Source organism: Prunus avium, chromosome 2 (assembly GCF_965620075.1).
Source record: "Prunus avium chromosome 2, drPruAviu1.hap1.1, whole genome shotgun sequence".
NCBI classification, from domain to species: domain Eukaryota; kingdom Viridiplantae; phylum Streptophyta; class Magnoliopsida; order Rosales; family Rosaceae; genus Prunus; species Prunus avium.
In genome coordinates, this window is record NC_142285.1 from 13,149,908 (window position 1) to 13,166,166 (window position 16,259).

The 16,259-nt window shown below is 37.5% G+C and overlaps 1 long non-coding RNA gene and 1 other non-coding gene across 2 annotated transcripts; both read right to left on the reverse strand.

Moving 5' to 3' along the window:
- Positions 1–2,221: 2,221 nt before the first annotated feature.
- Positions 2,222–4,490, reverse strand: LOC148296538 (uncharacterized). The gene is made up of 3 exons (XR_015834056.1): positions 4,225–4,490; positions 2,851–3,434; positions 2,222–2,350 (listed from the first exon to the last, which is right to left on the reverse strand). It is a non-coding gene; the product is annotated as an uncharacterized LOC148296538 (long non-coding RNA).
- A 762-nt stretch (positions 4,491–5,252) lies between these two features.
- LOC148296539 (small nucleolar RNA R71) lies at positions 5,253–5,359 on the reverse strand. Its single transcript, XR_015834215.1, has one exon. It is a non-coding gene; the product is annotated as a small nucleolar RNA R71 (small nucleolar RNA).
- Positions 5,360–16,259: the final 10,900 nt, after the last annotated feature.

The window sequence follows — 16,259 nt, forward strand, 5'->3', positions numbered from 1 at the left end:
AACGTCTAGCCTAACCCAATGAAAAAAGCATTGATTTTTTGGAAATAACGCTCAATGCCACTATAACTCATAAAATACCATTTTACCCACACAGTTCGCAAATATAACTTATAAATACATACTTATTGCCTACTTTACATTTTTTCTCACTTTTTCTTCTCTCTCAGCTCTCTCTTTGATCTCTCTCTCAACTCTTTCTCGCAGTTCTCTCTTCCTCCGTCAGTGCTCTCTTTCTCTTTGGGATGCTCTCTCTGACCTGCTCGTTCAAGGTAACAGATCTCTTTCTCCTTTTCCTCTCTCTTTCTCGCCCTCTCGCTCCCTAGGCCCCTAGCCCTTCACTTGCTGTGTTTGGATTTGAGCTGTTGGATTGATCTTGATCTGGGCTTTTGCGCCCTGTGGCTGGTCAAATCCATGATCATCAGCGTCCCCTGGACCCCTCTCCAGTGCGAACCACTCAACCTCTTGATGAAGAAGATGAGTGGGGTACAGCCTTTGGCATCTGTCTTTTTTGTTTTTCATCTAGTTCTCTTGTTTGGTTACTGAGAACATTTTCGGGAAAGTGAAAAGGAATGAGAAAAGCTCGAATCTTTTTGCCCAATTTATGTGGGTTTTTGTAGTTCTGCTAAATTTACTCCAATAATTGTGTTATGCACGTTTGTGGTGCATTCGAGCATTCATTGCTGAATTCTTTTGTTGGGTGATGCTTAGACATTTAAGTTGATTTGGTTATTTTTATTTTTGTTACGAAATGGAAAGCAGAAGCCGCTTTGTTAGTATTAGATGTGGGTTTGGCATTGCAATTTGAATTGGTTAGCTACATGATTGCCTAGAGGATCAGTAACTTGGGGATTATTTTCTGTCTTGTGAGTTTTGCTACGATAATTGGAATGATTTTCTTTTTAGTTTATCTTCCTGTTGGTTTGAATGGTCTGATTGTGAATTTACGACAATGTTATGAATAGTTGAAGCTTTCGAGAGCAGGTTCGAAATGTTTTGTGATTATGCGACGATGGTTTCACCAGATTACATATGTTGGGTTTATTTTGTGGTACTTTGTTTCACTTGGTATCATGTATTTTGAATGAACAAACAGAAGGGTTAGGGAACATTTTGTAATTGATCCTCATTGTATTCATATTGCCTATTTATTGAACATATATTGCCATCGTATTGCTCTTGTATTGCCATCGTGTTGCTCATTTATTAGGATCATAGTGCCCCTGTATCGCCTATTTTCACGTATGTGTTGGAATAAAATTATAGGGGGAGTATGGAGTTTTTGTTTGCCAATGGATAGCCCTATATTGCCTTGGTATTGCCACCGTAGTGCCCCAGTATCACTTTTTTTTCCCAAGTCTTTGTTGGAATGAAATTATAATGGGAATGTGGAGTTTTTGTATTTCCATTGTATTGCTACACTATTGCGTTTGTATTGCCATCGTATTGCCATTGTAGTGTTGTGGTATTGCCTGTTATTGCACTTATATTTGTTTCTTATCACCTGTTTTTTCAAGTTTGTCTTGTGAATGAACTTGTAAGGTTATTTTGTAAAGGAAAACGCTTGTTTGTATAAGGTTATTTTGTAAAGGAAAATGCTGGATCATTGTTCATTACCATATAAATAAGGTACAACAAGCACCATATATGTACCTCTTCAATATGATTGATATATTTGCCAATAATCCTTGTTCAACAACTTGTATAAGAATTGAAGAAATATTATTACATAACATTCTATAGTACTATTAGCTACTATATTTTCACATCAGAAAAATACTAAAATTAAAATTAAAAAAATCACTGCTCTTATCATCGACCTTGAGGGTCTTGTTATCTGTTGGTACTAAGCAATGAATCCCACCTTTATCTACAATTAAGAATCATACAAGACATCAACTATACATGCAAAACCATATAAAAAATATGAAAATTTTTACGATCATTCGTGTTTAGCTCAACACATGACCTCTGTCAAATACATGGGCATTATCAATTCTCACAAAAACAAGGACATTCTTCATGTTGTTCTCTGAGTTGTAAGTGACATGTTGCAGGACATTCATTGGAGAAGTGTTGCAGAGACGGATTCGATCAACTGATATGTCGTATGGCACATTCAAATCATGATCCACTGGGGAAACAACAGGTGGCTGCTAGAAATGATTACTGTTTAGATGATCATTTCCTTCATTCTCATTGCTTGGAAAGGGCTGTGGTTGTATTTCAGTGCTCATGTCATTTATATTGATACGGAAGCTTGTATTGCAGCCAGCACCAAGTAAGGTGTCTTTCTCCAATGAAATGTTGCATTGGGCTGTGATATAATCAATCACTTGTTGGTCTTTAGAGACTTGTGAATTTGATAATTACCAAAAAAAAACTATTTGTGAGAGATGTGACCAAAATAAAATTTCAAATCTAACATAAGAAATTAAAGCAAGGTTTGAGTGAAGCATCATAAAATATCATACATCTTTGGAGATAAATAGCTCAATATCAACCCTCTGCACTTGGAACCAAAACTCTGGTCCCATCTCTTTCCAGCAAAATGTAAGTAAAAGTATACAGTTACATTTAATTATATGTGCAGAAAAGGACTTTCTTTGGGAACTAGCTAGGAAAATTGGGAAAATTGGGAACTTGAGCTCACTACCATGGCACTTGAATCTATGTTAGAAGATGAGTTCAACCAAATGGGCTGGTTTGATATTAATGGATGTGCATAAATTCTGCTCATGGTTAATGATATAAAAACACTAATTAATTTCTTTTGTTAAGATATGTATGGTAATTGGTAATTATGATTGAATGAGTAAACAAAAATGGTAAAATGAAAGGATATATAGGTACCCAGAGTCTAAGGACAAAGAAGAACGAAGCTGGGCAAGAAGATCACATGAATTTGTTCTTGAGTGCTGCATTGTATCCCTGCATGGAAGGCTGGATAAACTGGAAAAATAAGTTCATTTCCTCCATTAGTCTGAGAGTTCTCATTAGCCCTAGAAAAACAGCAATCCATCAACTCAATAAACCAAAAATAAAAAAATAAAAATTAACCAATCTAAAAATTAGTCACAAAAAGAAACATGAATTAGTAACTGTTAATTAAAAAGTTTCTCTTAACCTTTGGTCTTCACTTAATTTCCAGATAACACAATATTCCCAACCTTTCAAACCCACAAGGGGCCTAAGCCTCTCAGTTAGATTTTGCATAATGACATCTATAGAGAATTTATTCAATAATGGATATTTTTTTAAAGAACAATCTATCGAATCTCATAATATGCAGAGATAATAATCTTCCAAAAGCCACAAGAGACCTCAATTTTTGAAATTCTTGTTAAAATAATTCCTCAAAAGCTCCTTCACCTAGCCAGTCATGGCCAAAAGCTCCACAATAGCCAGTCATGGCCAAAACCAAAAGTTCCAGCCATCTGTATAAACAGAAACCAAAAGGCATAAAAGTAAGACAATTTGTAACAGATATAAGTGAAAACAATAACCAATTACAACTAGCCAACATGCTAATCTAATGATTCCATAGTAAAAAGTAGAATCAAACCACTTAATTAAACTACCCACATGCAAAACAAGAAGAAAAACATATTCGGATCAAACACTTTCCTCAAATTACACTAACCAGTAGTGACACAAAAAGAACAACAGATTATAATGCAACTGCAAGCCCATTCCCAAATCTTTAATATTGACTAATATGAAATCCACCGTAATTGAGTCAAAATGGTACTCCTTAACAATATAGCATGAAAATTAGAAAATACGATCAAGTAAATGAGCCAAGTTTCGACCCCGCATTCATAACATTGTAGCAAATTCACAATTAGACCATTCAAACCAACATGAAGAGAAACTAAAAAGAAAATCATTCCAATTATGGTAGCAAAACTCACAAGACAGAAAATAATCCCCAAGTTACTAAAACTAACAAAGCCGCTTCCGCTTTCCATTTTGTAACAAAAATAAAAATAACCAAATCAACTTAAATGTCTACGCATCACCCAACAAAAGAATTCAGCAATCAATGCCCGAATGCACCACAAACGTGCATAACACAATTATTGGACTAGTATAAGGTGAATTTAGCAAAACTACAAAAACCCACATAAATCAGGCAAAAAGATTCAAGCTTTTCTCGTTCTTTTTCACTTTCCAAAAAATTTTCTCAGTAACCAAACAAGGATAGATGCCAAAGGCCGTACGTACCCCACTCATCTTCTTCATCAAGAGGTTGAGTGGTTGACACTGGAGAGGGGTCCATGGGATGCTGATGATCATGGATATGACCAGCCACAGGGCGTAAAAGCCCAAATCAAGATCAATCCAACAGCTCAAATCCAAACACAGCAAGTGAAGGGCTAGGGGGCGAGAAAGAGAGAGGAAGAGGAGAAAGATATGTGTTACCTTGAACGAGTAGGTCAGAGAGAGTGCCCTAGAGAGAGAGAGAGAGAGAGCGCTGAGGGGAAGAATTGAGAGAGAGAGCTGAGAGAGAAAAGAAAAGGCAAGAAAAAGTGTTAAGTGGGCAATAAGTATGTATTTATAGGTTGTATTTGCAAAATGTGTGGGTAAAGGTGGTATTTGCAAATTAAGTTTGGATTGCAGTGGCATTGAGTGGTACTTCCCTCTCTTCTTGTTTTAATTTTTTTTTTTTTTAATACAAGCTGTTTTGACGTGGTCGAAATCTCGAGAAGCTGAGTTGGAAACCAAAATCTCACAAGATCTACCAAAAGAAAACCCATGCAAGAGAATACTATAAGATATAATTTAGGAACCTCTAGCCAGAGTATTAGACTTGATTGAGAAAAGATCTTTCTAATCTTGCTCAAATGAATCATATAAGACAAGAGAAATCACATTAGAGATTTCACATGAATTCTTCATTGAGGGAATTTGTCGTACCAGTGGCAACTCCTTCACCGATCCGACGTCCTGCAATCACGGCTAATAATTTTGAGATCAAACCAGCCATGATCACCATGCTACAACATGCATCTGTATTTGTTGGTTTGCCGAATGAAGATCCAAATATACATCTTGTGGTATTTTTGGAGATTTGTGACACATCCAAGTTCAATGGGGTAACTGACGATGCAGTTTGTTTAAGGTTATTCCCTTTCTCCTTGAAGGATAAAGCCAAGCTTTGGTTACTATCACAGCCACAAGACTCCATCCGTACTTGGGATGATTTATCTAAGAAATCCTTGCTAAATTTTTCCCTCCGGCCAAAACTACAAAATTTCGACAAAGATATTATGTCATTCACTCAATATGATAAAGAGCATCTATATGAAGCTTGAGAACGATTCAAAGATTTATTGCGCAAGTGTCCTTACCATGAGTTACCCACCTGGGTTCAAGTTCAGACTTTTTACAATGGGTTGAGTCAAACAAGCAGGACATTAGTTGATGCAGAAGCTGGAGGTGGTTTAATGGCAAAAACGGCTACAGAAGCATTTGAATTATTGGAGACCATGGCGTCCAACATTTACCAATGGCCTAGTGAGAGAATAAATCTGAAGCCAGCTAGGGTCTTGGAAGTCAACACTATGGCTTTGCTAACAACACAAATTTCTAACCTTACTAAAAAAGTTGATTCTTTGAGTGTTAATGCTGTGAACACTAATACTAATTTTGGTTGTGAATTTTGTGCAGGCCCCCATCCAAGTTCGGAGTGCACTACAGAGAACCCGTTTGCGTCTGCTGAGCAAGTCAATCAGGTTCGAGAATTTAATCGACAAAGGAATTGTTGAGGCCCAAAAAGTCACGATAAGCCCAAAAGCATTTAAAGCCCAAAAGCATTTAAAGCCCAATATGATGTATGAAATAGGGGATAAATTGGTCATGTATTAATTCCAATTATATTATCGGGAATTAATTCGACAAAATAAATATGTACGCAAGCTTTTATACAAATTCTAATAGCATCCATGTCATGCCAAAAACTTATTCATTTAATTTCGATATGTCACTAAGCTCGATCACAAAAGCCCTAGTCACTGTAACACGTGCACAAGCATTCCAAGCACATGCCAAATAACTCCATGTCACGCTAATACATTTTTCCTATGCTAATCACTTACCAAGCTCACATGAACCCAAGTCATGTGGTTCACGGGGCTTGCACGAGGGATTGTGGTGTGGAAAGTTATGGAGGTCCACAAGGTCCACGAAAGCTCTTGGATAATGGAGACTTTGGGCTAGCTACTTAGGAGCACCAAAGTCCAAGCCCATTACTTGGAGTTCTCCAATATGGGTGAGCAAATGAGATATTCTTCAAGCACTCCCTATTACCCACTGGAAACAAGCCAATTCTAACACTTCCTTCTATGCATAGAAAATAGTCATTTTCCAATGCCTAGCTTTACCTATTGGAAATAATAATGTCCCAATACTTCCTATTACCCTCCGAAAACAAGCCAATTCCGACACTTCCTTTTACCCATTGGAAATAGTCATTTTCCAATGCCTAGCTTTACCTGTTGGAAATAAAAATGTCCCAATGCTCGCTTTTATCCGTTGGAAATAGGATGGTTCCAACACTTTCTTTTACCTATTGGAAACCAAAAAGAGCTTTCACCTTCTATAAATTGGTAGGCATTGCTATGCAAAACCCAACTTCTCTGGGTTTCTGCATGCCTCTCAGCAATCATGAGAACCCATTTCTTTGAGTGGTTGCAAGCACCCTAGCAACCATCAGAGTACCTTCCTTCGGTTGCTACATTCTAGCAGTCATTGCAGTTATTCCTCAGCAATCAACCTCTATCATTTGCTAAACTTGTGGGTCTTCAGCTCCCACACTACAAGCTCTACAATCTCTGTTCAACATAAGCAAATCATCTCTACCCATTTTCAAAGATGCCGAAAAGGTGAACATAAGACACGCAGCCACTGAAAGAACAACAAAGTATTCCCCTATGACTTGCTTCTCCTTCGGGATGCTTTAGGCCTAATTTTCGCTAACTCAGAGAAAGGCACAATGAAAGCCTGATTCACCACTCTGTGGCGGTCCAAGAAAGAACAAGCCCGGACAAGCCTTCCGACGGAAAAAGAGCCCAACATAAATGGCGACTATGCTGGGGACTAGGCCATTATTCTTACATCGGCTCTTCCACTGCAAGCTTCGGGATCCTTTAGTCACCTAGAAACAATAAACTAGAGGGAAGAAAAAGATAAGAATGTTTTCTCTTTCTTTTTCTTTTGTTGGCTATCTACTTTGCAGAACAAACATAATATAGATTACTCACAAGTTCCCCTTGTCTGTGTCTTAGATCTCCATTCTCAAGCAAAATAAGATCTTGTAAGAGGGCCCTATGGGCTTAGGTGTAATACCCCGAAAAATTCAAGGTGGATTTTCATATTTTAGTAAAAAATAATATTATGGTGGAAAATGATTATGGGTATTTTATCAAGAGATTTTGGATTGAGATTATTAAATTAAGTAAGTTTAATTTGAAGTTGGACAAAAATGACCAAAAAACACCCCTATGTGTGAAAGATTACCAAAATACCCTTGCAGGAAAAAAAAGAAAAAAAAAAAGGAGGCAAATTGTAAGCCAAGCATTTCTTCCCTCCTTCATTCTTCCCCCCTTCCCACTTACATTCTCTTCAAAAATCTGATTTTGGGATGAGTTGTAAACCTATGGTAGATGAGTCACCTAGTCTAGGCTAAGAAAATTAATGGCATAAACTAAGATAAGATTTGGGATGAAAGAAATGAAATTTGGGTGAGGAAGAAAGGAGAAAATAGGAGGAAGAGAAGACGAGAGTTTCTAAGGTGAGTAAATTTCGAAAATTTTAGTTTTAACCTTGTGGTTGTGTGATTTTAATCTCTTAAAGAATAATTTGAGTCATATGAGTGTTAGGAAGATTGAATTAGAAGAGGTTGAACCTCTATTTTCGGGTTGGGTGCATAGAGCAATTTTTCAAGTGTGGGTGTTTATAATTTTGGTTCTATTTTGAGTTTTTGATGAGTTCTAATGATAGGTATGAAGTTTAGAAGAGTTTTAGAAGCCTTAGGAACCACTTGGGGTTTTAGAATGGTTGAAAACAACTTTGAACAAAATCTGGAAATTTGCATTTTCTGGAAATTTGCAGTCCGTGAGCCTCACTTTGGCTCTATTTTTCTCCCAATACGTTTTGGGTTTGAGGAAGCCATCTATTGGGTTTTAAACTAGACTTGGCAAGGAACAAAACACAATTGGTTTTGTCGAATTTGGTTGAGTTTTGATACATCAAACACATGTTCAAAGTTTGGAAAAAAAATCTGTTTTCTGCAGAAAAACCAGCAACGAGTACAACTTTGGACCTAGTTTTCTCTCTCGTTTTAGCTCCGTTTTGAGTTTGGTTTGTTGGGTTAGAAACTAGAGATATTAAGCTTCAAAACCACCATAAGTTTGCCCATTTTCGTTGACGTTTGGTTGGTCAAAATGACTCACAAAATCTGAGATTTAATCTGGTAAACAGGAGAAATTGCAGGATTTTTTAGGGAAGACGATGAATACTAACCAGAAACAAGCCACTCGCGGCTCCGGCAAGTGGCAGCGCATCGCGGCGCGTGGCGGCACATGGCGGCTGTTCCGGCAGCCTCCGACGCCATATTTTTTAGTCCATTCGACTCGATTTCTCGATCCGAGTCTGATGGCATATGTTTTGAGTCAATCCGTGGTTGTGCAAAGTATCGGTTGTTGTGGGGCCCACGAGACCCAAGTGGTAACTTTTGGATAACGGGTGTCGTTGGCCTTGTGTCGGTGTTGACAAGGCATGGGATGAAGTTTTAGATTATTTTGGACGAGATTTGATCGCTTTGGACCCTGAGTTGGGCATAGGGGCATTTTTGTCATTTTTATGCAAAATCTTTGAAATGCATAAGGTTGGGGTTGGGGTTGGTCTTAGGTGAAATAGCGTGAAGACTGCTCAATAATAATTTGGATTTGAATTTGTTTAGGAATTGGATCAAAAGTGTAGATTCGACAACTCCGAGAACTTCCGAAGGTTAATTTTGGTACTTTAGCTAGCTGGACTTGAGGTAGGGTTTCTTGATTCCCGATGATTGGGCTATGTCACTTTTAATCTTGGTGCTTATATATAGTATTATAAATATGAATATTATTGTTGCTTTGCTCGATGAATATTATTTGATGTTATGTGAATATTATTATTGATGTTTTTCCATGGATATTATTTGATGTTGGGTGAATATTATTATTCATATGATTAAGCCTGATATATTATTATCTATGTCATTATTCAGCATAAATAAATGATGTTTGTGCTGCATTACATATGCATTATAAATACAGTGGTGTTTGGAGTGTGTGTCGTTTGAGATATATCTAAGGGGTGGGAGAAGGCTTTAGATATATCTGAGTAAAAAAAATGTGGAATATATTCAGGTGACGGGAGCAGAGCTTGAATATATCGAGGTGATGGAAGTAGGGCCTCTAATGAAAAGTGAAAGTTGAGAAATTCGTAAACAAAAGAAAAATGGGTTAAGGGACGGATGGGCGCTAGTTCATATTTTAGGGTATTCGGAGCCACAGTGGTAAAACGCATGGTATGGGACATGCAGGCTTGTTGCCCTAGGATATGAATTAGTGGGATTAGCAGGGAGTGAGTTCATGGCATCATCGCATATGCAAACTTATTTATCTGGTATGATTGCATAATTTATATATCTTGTGTTGTTTGATGCATGACACTTTGATTAACTATGATAGCTGACCTTGAGGGGTTTGACGGTACCCTATTGGGCATTAGAATGCTCATACCCCAATAGATTGTGCAGGATTCAAGGCGAAGTATGAGGAAGCAGGTTTCAACCAAGCTACTAGGCTTTTGTTGTTGATTTGTGTAATTAATATTTGTAAGTAGTCAACCATTTGTTAAAGATCTTAGTGTGTATTTAACTACGAGCTACTGCGACTCTGATTCTGTGATGTTAAGTAAATTTGTAGTATTTGTGGCTCTATTTCTCATCATATCATGGTTGTAGGATTTTATTCTTATGACTATGGTATGACTCACACCATGATTCGGGAATATTCCTTATTTTCGAATCGGGTCGTGACATTAGGCAAGTCCATCATTCATGCCATTGAACAAACTGCACATGCAAACTCCAAATGACTTGGGGCTCCATCTAAAAAAAAGGAGTCAAAATGCAAATCCAAATGACTTGGGGGCTTCTTGCCAAGTGAAAAAAAAAAAGTCAAGCACAAGCACTTCAAAGTTTCTCATGTTAAACCAAGTTATACCTCGATTCCAAGAGCTGTGTGATTCAACATTATTCACATCTTCAAGCAAGTCCAAGCTATATTCATTCTTCCATCACCGTTTCCACCACTTCTAGTATCTTAAATATTCTCCAAACACTTGCCTTATTTCAAACCCTCTCTGCACCTGTCCTATTTCAAACATCCTGCTAGTGTATGTGCTCCTTAACCTCCAAAACTCAATCCATCCTCGCAACAATTCAACAAACTCATTACATCTATGAAAGAAAACTCAAAGTAACCTCAACAACTAGCTTGTTCTCTGTCTCATCCAAAGTCTCTTTGGTCAAGCAATTCAAATCTTCCATAAGCCTACACATTGCAAGTCAAGATGAAAGCAACCAAAAACTCACCTTCATGCTATCAAGTTCCTTGCAAATCAGTAAGAAGATGACATTTCTCATGCTTTGGAGCCTCTCAATCAAGCTTGAAAAAGAAACAAGAGAGTACATTGCCCAAAATTAGGTGCTGGAAAGGTGTAAACAAAAAAGGGGTGCCGGAAGCATAATTTTTTCGAAGACAAGTTGCAAGCAACCAAAACTCACCTTCATGCTATCAAACTCCAAGCAAATGAGACTTCTCATGCGTTGGAGCCTCTTAATCAAGCCTGAAAAGGATACATTAGCTAAGAATGAGATGCTAGAGAGGTATTGTAGACAAAAAAATGAGGTGCCGGAAGCATATTTTTCCTACATTCATCCATTCTCTTGCAACATCCAAACCTATCACCTCCTCATGCAATTCCTCATATCTTCTCATCTTTGAAATCTATCATTTCCCTTGTAAATCATAACCTCCTCATCACCATCATTCTTCTCAAACAAACTTGAAATGCTCGTTTTATGAAGATGAATGCCCAGCACCTGAACTTGCATATGTGCTCTCATTTTCTTTAAAGAAACTCCTGCAAAGTAGAAGATAATGCATAAGAGGATGCATAAGCAAACAAGCAAACAAGCAAGCAAGGAAACAAGGAAACAAGGAAACAAGGAAACAAGCAAGCAAGCAAGCAAACAAACAAGCAAACAAGCAAACAAGCAAACAAGCAAACAAGCAAATTCATAAATCAATCCTTTACCAGACAATACAAAATCTCCTTTTTGCTTACCTCAAGCCTAGGAAGATTCAATGGCAAGCAATTATCCTTTTCTTTTCATGAAAACCAAGTAATAACAACCCAACAAGCCATCTACAGGAGAATAATTACCAAGAATCCTGTTGCAACTCCAAGATTGAATCTCCATCATCTACCAACACATATAGCTATTGTAAAAAAAAAAAAAAAAAACCAAAAGGCTAGACCATGCCAATATACATGCTGAAACCTTTTGCCTAGCATCCAATCCCACTGCTCACAAGTTTTGTTAACTTTCATAGCTAAAACCCATACACTCAAACATAGCCACCATGCTAAACGACCCAAAAGCTAGATTAAACTATGCTACTTGGGTCAACACTCTAATAACAAGCCCAAAGTTGGGCTGCTGGAATTCATAACAAGGTATTGGAAGACATAGCTTTAATCAAATGCGTTCCAAGCTTAACATCCAAGCATACAAGAATGATGTCATTTGCCACTAGAACCCACAACTTGTGAAGTGGATGCAGGCATAAGCATTTTTATGCTCAACGCAATGAAGAAATTATATCAAACATGGAATTAATGAAAGGGCTCTTGTTGGCACTTACCTGAGGCAAACAAACACAATAAGTTGCAGATGATGACTGGGGGGGCTTCCCAAACTTCCTTGGAATGGGAGAAGTGTTGGACAAGATCCATGAGAAGTTCAACACACTTCCATCTCTAACTTTGGTCATGCAAATGCTAGCTGGCTGTTGGAACAGTTCAAAACACATGTTGAAAGAACCAATAAGAAACCATGCGAATGCCAGACTTCATAACTACCATGCCAAGCATATATATATATGTAAGGTTCTTATTTGAACCAATATTGTATTTTGGCTCTTCTCTTAAACCAACAAAACCCTTGTAATATTAATTAGATTCTAGGTTAGAATCAGTGTGGGTTGAAGGGCTTCCAAGTCTCCTCGTTGCAGATCAAAAGGTATAATCATTTGCATTGCACACATGGATTAATCCATATTCACTTGGATTGATCCAACGTACATTCATGCTGCTGTCTGTTCTTTGTATTAATACATTCTATGAATGTATTAATCCATGTTGCGTCTGTTTTCAAGCTGTTGGCAGATTTCTTTATTCATTCCTTGTTGAATGTTTCCTCCTTAGCCCAACGGGTGTGTGTGTGGAGTTTGGTTAATTTGTGTGTGGAGACATAATATATTATAACATAATATATTGTAGGGAGCATGTCTTTTGTTTATTTAATTAACCCTTACTCTTGCTTCTTACAAAATGTTTTCTTGTCTCCACCTTTTTAAAGTGATGGGATGTTGTTATATTGATTCTTCTCTTTGTTCAATTACCTTGTGCGGCTCCTCTTGGTTTTAAAGAAACACACCCATGCTTTTTATATCATTGTGTTGAAGAGTCCATGTGCATGTGTTTCTAACAAAAGCATGGGATGATTATTACATTTCTTTCCCATGCTTATTTCTTGAAGAATCCAACGGCTCTTTGCTCAAACACTCCCATGTTTTCTTTATTCCTCTCCATACCTTGTCTGCCCACATGTTCTCCAAAAGGTATAAAACAATTCCTTATATTGTTTTGGTTTTTGGAGCCGTTAACTTGTTAAGTTCTTTTGTCTATGGCTTTAAACAAACAAGTGTGTTTAATGACTTCTCTATATATATATTCTATACCTATCGGCTGGAGGGGGCAGGACTTGTTTTTGAAATGGCATTGCATCTCATTTCTTATCCCTTGCCGAACCATTTCTAAGTTCCTCAAGAACCACTCATGCTAGTCATGTGAAAATAGAAAATCTGCATCCTTGATGCAGAACCGGTTCTATGTTTTTGAAACATTTTATATTTGCTATTGAGCATTCAAAAACTATTTTATTGTCTCAGCCATTGTTGATTACTTGAGAGTATGAGTATGATTGCATACACATTAATTTCCTCCAAGTATATTCACATTGATTTCGGCTGAGTTTATTGTTTCATTGTTGTTATGTTGAATTAAACTATTTGCTTCAAGTTCATTACTTCTAGTTTAATCATCACAACACTTAGGTTTCATTTGTCTAGCTCAATCACACTTTGTGATTGAGATAGATGAATATGTGAAACCATAACTCACTTCATACATATGCAACTTGAGCTTGGTGCTCTTGAGAGGATTTGCTGCTGCTAAGAAACAAAGGAATTGGTGCTTGCTGTAAGGTTGATTGAAGCTGCCTATAGGTGATAGATTGAGTTTTGTCTTCCTTCATTTCTTGTATTTCTTAATGAGTGGATTGAATCTCTCCTAGCTTGGTGCTCCCAGTTTTTTACCCACTTGGGTTTTCTGGGTTAACAAATCTGTGTGTATGTTTTTACTCTTGCTGTCATTGCTGTACTTGTTGCATATTGTTCAAATCACATCAGTACACTAACATGGATTAATACGACATTGCACTGTATTGATCCGAAATCACAAGAGTTTCTATTTGGATTAATACGTGGAGTTGTCTGTATTAATCCAGTTTCCGCATTTCATTCTTAGCTGGGCTTAAAATTTAATTTGGTAGGTCTTTGACCTCTAGCCTACTTCACCCCCCCTTTGTAGGATTTTAGAGCCTAGGGCCTGGTTTTACAATATATATATATATAACATTGCAGCAGCATAAATTGGGTCTGCAAAGAAACAAACACGCAAAGAAGTAGACATACTAAGCAAAGCTACTTGGATGGGATCCCAAACTATTAGCAAGCACCACGAACAAGCAACATAATGTATATAATTCAAGTCCTAGGAATAATTTAAGTTCCGACAGCTAAAATCTGAGGCTTTCCATGTAAAAAATACAACTGCTACATGAAATGAGTTACCATGCCAAATGCCAAAACGCTCAATGCAATGAAGAACTAGCAGACGAGCGTTGACAACATAGGACAACTATTACCTCTAATAGAGGTGCCGTATTCTCAAAGAAAAGAGGCGCTGAAAAGGGCATTCCAAGCACCGGAAGGATATAAGGAGGTGCAGAAAGGTATTCTCTCAGGCATTTGAAGGTTATTTTCCCTACTTGCACATGCTTAACTTGTGAATAAATTTATCGATGATAAGTTGCAACATGAAGCATGAATAAAATAGGACTAGTCTTCCGCACTACAAGTGAGGTTTCATGCCTAGAAAAGCAAGTCATCTCATGCCAAGCAAGATGTGAAAAAAGAAGAAAAAAGATTCAGGCACAACAAGTCATTGCTAGGATAACAAGTCAGTTCTGAAGGAAGACATGTCAAATTCTAACCAATCAAAACAACATGCCAAAGCAAAAGAAAAAGATATGCGATGTCCCAAGCTATGAAGAATTCCTTACAAAGCCTAGAAGTATATTGGCCCAAGCTATGAGGTTGGGCAAGCTCAAGCTTCCAACAGCTGTCCATAGTAGGTTCCGCAGCTTCGTTTTACAATCAGTGAAAAAATTGCATCTGCAGGAAAGACCAGATATCAGTTTTCTTCTTTGCCAAAGCATAAGTCCAACGCATGACAACTGTTGCGTCGATCTAGCCGCACCAAAATGGATTCAGCTACATCCTCAACTTGTGATACTTGCAAGTGCACGAGCCGTTCAGTAGTTTAGCATATGTAAGTGCGAGGTCAATTCCACGGGGATTGGTGATTGAATAATCCAATTTAGTTTTCCTACACAAAACAGAAAAATAAGAAAGAAAATAAATAAAACAAGAAAGAAAGAAAAGGAAACAACTCAAGCAGATAAGTTCCCAAGTTCAATTAGATTAACGGATTGATTCTAGCTAAAGTATGATTAAGTCATGGTGTCTGGTCCTAACCTTGTATTCCTAATTCCCTAATTTGATCATCTGTTGTCTAACCTAAACTAAGCATTAGAAATCCATTAAGCATAGAAGAACATTTTAAACAACCAAATATGTTTCTAATCCCTGTTGTCGAATGTCCATACATACTCTTCCTATTCATAGTTCAATTCGAATTAAAGCATGGTGTCTACTCTTAATTCAAACCAAGATAGCTAACATGCAAGCCTAAATGGTGATCAATCATTCAAACTAGCATATTAACTTATAAGCATAATGAATAAGAACAAAAATCATAATTGAAACTTGGAAACTAATAAAACTTGAAACTAAAGAAAAGAATTTATATAACAATGAAAAGTAAAGTGGAACTAAGAAAAACTTAAGGAGAATTTCAGCACAAAGATTTCATTACAACAATTGAAAACTAGAAAGAGAAACTAAGAGAATTTGAGGGAGAGAAGGGAGGGGAGCTCTAGAGAAGTGTTTGAGAGCGCCCCCCCCCCCCCCCCTCCCCCTTGGGGGTGTGTTTTGAAGCTTGAAGACTTCTCTATTTATAGGGCTAAGAGGGAGGAACATCATGATGAATTCCAACATCACCATTCCTCTTTTAATACAATCCATAACTCCCACTTCATCTTGTCTATGTTAGTGTCGTTGGAATCAATTCCATCCCATACTTCTTTTGCTGCACCTCAAGCTTTCTTCACATGGGTTTTCAAAGGTATTCAATTGTGGCTGCCTTTTGCTGCCAACCCATGTGGGTTTTCTTTTGGTTGCTGGAAAAAACGATTCTTTTGAACCAGGCTTGGTGTAGGAAGGCCTGAGGTTTCAATATGTATCCAATGGGGTTCAAATTTGGATATGTCATAATAGACACCCATTGGAACAACGTTTATGAAGAATGTATTCCCATCTGAGCAATACAAGTATACATTTTGGGCCTTGCACGTTGACTGCTGAAAATAAACTGGAATTGACAATGCATTGCAGTCATCTTGTGGGCTTGTTTTGGGCTTGATCTTCCCTCCTACAAAATCTGGAAAAATCTGGATCTTC